A 5263-nucleotide genomic window follows, 5' to 3' on the forward strand; every position below is an offset into this window, starting at 1 on the left:
CTTTTACGTTTCTTTACAAAGTCGATTTGAAACATCTCATTGTTATCTAGTGTTATATTACAGATGGAAGGATGAAATTTGCCCTGCCTGTCTTTGCATGTTCAGTTTTAGGGCTTGTCTGGTGCTGCCAGGCTCGGCAAAGACTCCAATTCAATGTGAAGTAGTGCACAGATTTAGAACTTTGAACTGTATTTTCGTAAGTTTTACCTCTTATCACCCCATTGCCATCCATACTACAAAAAGGTAAAAGAATTAATGAAAACTTTATATTCTAAACCTATAATTAAGGACAGTCTACCAGATCGGGTTCAGGCCACTTCACGTCAAAGTCGGCTGTATGTGGCCCACAATGTAAAATGAGCATCTCTCAGCTATGTATGACACCGCTTGGTAGTGAGTTCAGAATTTCTGGTGGTGCTTTAAAAATGTGCAAACAGACATATACAGCAGCTCTGTGTTCAGCAGCTGTCTAACTCAAACCCCTGTTTTAAAAGCTCCTGCTGGTGTCTTTTGTGCAGCAGCCTGTAATATTTAAGAGAAGAAAAATAATTGACAGCTAAGTGCTTCTTTTTTTCCCTCTACATAAAAAAGTGTGTTTTGGCTTTTTGTACACGCTGCACTTCTAATACCACCTTACCCAAACGTCACAGTGAAAGGAGAGATTTCATTAGACTTAATAACACAGAAGTGGAGGAAACAAAGTGTTTTAAACAGTGCGGGCAATTATGTGTCCAGTCTGCCAAAATGTTTTATGAAGCAGCATGTGGAGGAGAAGCGGGGCTCGGCCGAGCCTGCAGCAAAAACAGACTGTGGAGCTTTACTAAGCCTCCGCTCAATCCCTGCTTCCCCTCTTAAGTTCTGAACACATTTGAAAAGTCAAGGTCCAGAGAAACTATTGACCGACTCTGTGAGCACGTACTCGGCTGCAGATTGAATGCATATGTGTGCACGTGAGTCTCAAACATTTCTTTTTTTTTTACTGCTCTGTATTGATATGCTGCAGTCGGTTCAATTATAGGATTTAGCACTAAACGCACACGCTGATCTCTCAAGTAGTCCTGAAAGTCGAACAAATACCTGGAGACCGTCGGATTGAAAACCCTGAATAGTTTGTGTAAGTCCAATTTCACCTGTCAGATGAGAGCACAATGAGAATCAGCTGTATCATTTGTTCTCCGTAAGGGCTGGAACCTGTGCTCGGCCTTAAATTTGAAGATGATGAGCAATCTCAAGAGTTTTGCTTATCCAGCCGCTCATTCATCACTGGATTGATATTTTCACATTTGTCTAAATAAATCACATTTGGCAGGCTCGACTCGCTCACTCACTACTTGTACATGCACAAACCCGAGGACGAGCTACCTTCCTGATGTGCTTTGCGCTGCAGCTACGTCCCGAGGAAAGTGTCTACTTATCTGAGCTGTATTAGGCTGCAGAACACATGCACACTCATAGATCAGGCCTGCTGCTCCCAGCAGACTAAGTTTCCCCACATTTGCATTCTGTCCCATCATTAGTCCAGCTTTGCTCCAGTTTGTCACGTTGGGGTGGTAATGAATAAATTCAGAGCGCTCCTCTGGTTTGTGTTTTCCAGCAAATGCACTCTCTAAATGTAAAAAAAAAAGAGTCTATAATCTGCATTTGCACATGTATGAGAAACTGAACGCACATCTGTCTGCACTTGTCAAAGAGATTGCAGCAGTGTGACAGTGAGAGTTATTTAACATCTGCCAGCAGTATTCAGATGAGGTCACGAGGACCTGCTCTTTGATTCTCATACATACATGATGCATGTTCAGAGCTGACAATTGGCGCACAAACACTAATGACATCTCTGCTCACATGTGCCTGAGCCAAATGAATGTGATGCAACTGCATGAGGCTGGAGAATGTTGGTAACCCTCCTCTTTGCTGCAGCCTCGGTGTCCTGCAGCTCAACTCTTCACCTTTGCCCCCTCTGTGCTCCCTCTGGTCTGTGGCTAATTAGGAGGCAGACACCCCCCACTCCTCCACCCCCATGTGCTGACATCAGCTCTGACCCTCCAATCTGTTCTTACATATGCTGAAGGAAAGCATGCATATACAAATGATCACCAATGTTATAGAGCTGAGTGAAAGGGTGAATCAAACCCATGACAATCCTACTAAAAAAACATAGGTTTTGTTTTATTTTGTTAATTTCTCTCTTTATGTTTTACCTCAGTTGCATCATGGTTGCAGAAGACGATTCTGCAAGATGAATCTGGTCTGTAAAAGCAAAAATGTTCGTGGTAGTATGACAACAGGGCGATAAATGAAAAATCTTTTAAATGTAAAAAATGTAAAGAGAAAATAAATGCATGAAAGGAAACACTTTCTAGTATGTGACATGCACTGGTTCACTGGTGACTGCCAAGAGTCACCCCTGGGTTATTTTATCTCCAAGAAAAACTTTCCTCATGCCTGATCGTGGCAGACAACTGCCCCTCCCCGAGTCTGCTTCTCCTGGAGTTCTCTTCCTGTGAAAATAAGGTTCTCACTCCCCACTTTCACCAAGTGCTTCATCATAAGGCATCATCGGATGGTTGGGGTTCTCTCTCTGTTTTATGGTGTTGTGGAAATCTGAAACAAACCTCTTTTATCTAATTTAATCAACCTGCGCAAAGAGGGTCTCACAGAGTCTGACAAAGAAAGAGCAAGCTTATCACTTAAACAGGATGTCTGCAATCCAACACCAACAGGAAAACAATGTTCACTGCAACGCCCAATGAGCAACAGCGGTAAGAAAGAACTTCCTTTTAACAGGAAGAATCCTCCGGCAGAACGAAGCTCAGGGAGGGGGAGGGGCAGCCAAGAGCGGTTAAGGGAGAAGAGAACCAAGACGGGACAAAAGACACACCGTCTGAGAAAGTGCAGAGAAGAAGAATAACTAATGATTAAATGCAGGGTCAAACTGGAATAAAAAGAACTGAGTGAACTCAGTGCATCATGGGAAGTCTGCAGCAGCTTAGGCCTATTGCAGCAGCTCTAAGGGAGGATTCAGGGTCACCTGATCCAGCCCTAACTATAAGCTTTATCAGAAAGAAAGGTTTTAAGCCTAATCTTAAAAGTAGTGAGGGTGTCTGTCACCCAAAGCCAAACTGGAGTAGAGCTGTCTGAAAGCTGAAGGCTCCGCCCTCCATTCTGTCTCCATTGTGAGATGTTTGTTGTGTCACAGTTGCTAATCTTTTGTCTCCAAGTTTTCCCTCCATCCCCACTGCAGCAGATGGACGTCCCTCCCTGAATCTGCTTCTGCTGGATGTCATTTCCTGTTCAAAAAGAGTTCTTCCTCCCCACTGTTGCCAAGTGCCTACTTCTAGAGGTTTTTGGTGGATCGTTGAACTTCACCAACATTGTATCGTCTTTACCTTATAGTATGAACTTCTTACCTTTCTTACCTCTGGGCGACCTCTGCATCACTCCAGCTCGTCAAAAGTTTGTATGGCTGAAGGCAGGACAGCAGGATGTCCAGTGTTAAAAGCAGAGCAGACTTTGGACCTAATTAAGTTGCACAGACATGTGATCATGAGCGGGAAGTGACACATGCACGCAACACAAACTTGCACCTTTTGTCTGAACTACAGATTCCTAAAGTTAAGGCTCATTGAATATTACCCCACTAAAACGACCATTAGTAAACACAGCAAACCCTTAGTATTGCTTCTGCCTCTCAGAGCCAATCAAGAAGCAATGGGGTGTTTGCCCCTTCTGCTTACTGCTGTTATAGTGCTAACGTAAGCCTCTGCAGCCGTCACCAAGGCTGATTCCCATTAGAACAAACCTATTTGGCTTGCATTACAAACCCATTCAATCAGGCAGCCATGCTCTGCTTTTTCGTTTAAGCCCGGAGGCTGCGAGTGTATCCAGCCGCTGTCGTTCAATAAGTGAATGGGTTATTGCAGCTGAGTCTCCGTATCAACCTCATTTTCTCCTGGGCTTAGGGGAGAAAAAAAATCATGTTTTTGTGCAATTGTTGTGCAACAATTTGTATTTATAACCCATTTTAAAATAAGATGAAGTGCTGTACACTGTGTTTGCTCACTGAATATTCAACAGTCACGGATGAGTGCAGTGATTTCCATGTTTAATGGCAGACAGGTGGAGGAGCAGCTATTCAGGCTGCCAGCGGTGATGTCACAATGACCTCTCCTGGCGCGGTGAGCAGGAGCCTCGTGGCATCCTTTATGCAACAATCAAGTGTCATCATTTGTGAGGACCTGTGTTAAATCATATGGAGCAGCCCTGCATAGGCTCACAGCAACTGGTGGGGAAATGCTACGACCTAGCTGTGAATTAACTTGAGTGATGTAGCTGTAATAGCCATAGCTTCAGTGTCATTATCACTCCCTGCATCACACGAGTGTGTGTGTAGCCTGCAGAGGGGAGATAAGGGTACTGGCTCCCAGGCCCCTCTGCAGAGCATGAACTTCTCTTTAGATTTCACCTGTGCACATTTCTAATTAGTTTATTATACTTTAATTTCATACAGCACTGATTTTGAAACAGTGTTTCGGTGAAATACACAAAACAAATGATGAAACCTGCTCTGTGCAGCTGCCGCAATATGAGTGACCAACTGGAACAAGCAGGATAGAATTTGGCTACCTTAGAGAGATTGGAGCAGCTGTGGGGAAATGATGTTTAAAGAAAAGCTGGCATGGTGGAGAGTGGGGAGATTGATGCTTAATTAACACTTCAATTTGTGGATGGGTGGACGTCTATGTCAAATAATGGGGATGTGTGAGGAAAGCTACACTTACTATGATATCTGCCTTTTGGTCCTTGTATTTAAATGGTAAGTTGGCTCCCTGTAATCTTGAATAGGAGCATGTCTGCTTCATTGTTAAAGTTAGGAAATGGTCATTGGGTTAAAATACAGTTTTTTATAACATTAATTTGATGTTAACAGGCTACACTTTCTTGTAACTGGAGGTGGCAGCACTTTAAGTTACTTAACTTACAATGTAAAGATTATAATAGCAGCTTTCATAAATAACCTATGCAGTAGGTTTCTGGGGGAGGAGCGATGTGCAGTAAGAGAGCCATTACTTCCATTTGTCTTTGCTAGCTGTAGTTAAATGCTAATGCTAAATGCTAATGCTAAATGCTAACAAATTAAACAACTTTTTATGGTTGTTTCCAGACCAAAAAGTCTGGATGTAGTGTTTTTACATGCAGCATGTCTAAATTGTGTTAAACAACACTAATGTCCTTTGGTTTTTCTTAAACATGAGTCAGTTTTGCC

The sequence above is a fragment of the Neolamprologus brichardi genome, chromosome 15 (genome assembly GCF_056152115.1).
Source record: "Neolamprologus brichardi isolate AB-2024 chromosome 15, ASM5615211v1, whole genome shotgun sequence".
Classification (NCBI taxonomy): Eukaryota; Metazoa; Chordata; class Actinopteri; order Cichliformes; family Cichlidae; genus Neolamprologus; species Neolamprologus brichardi.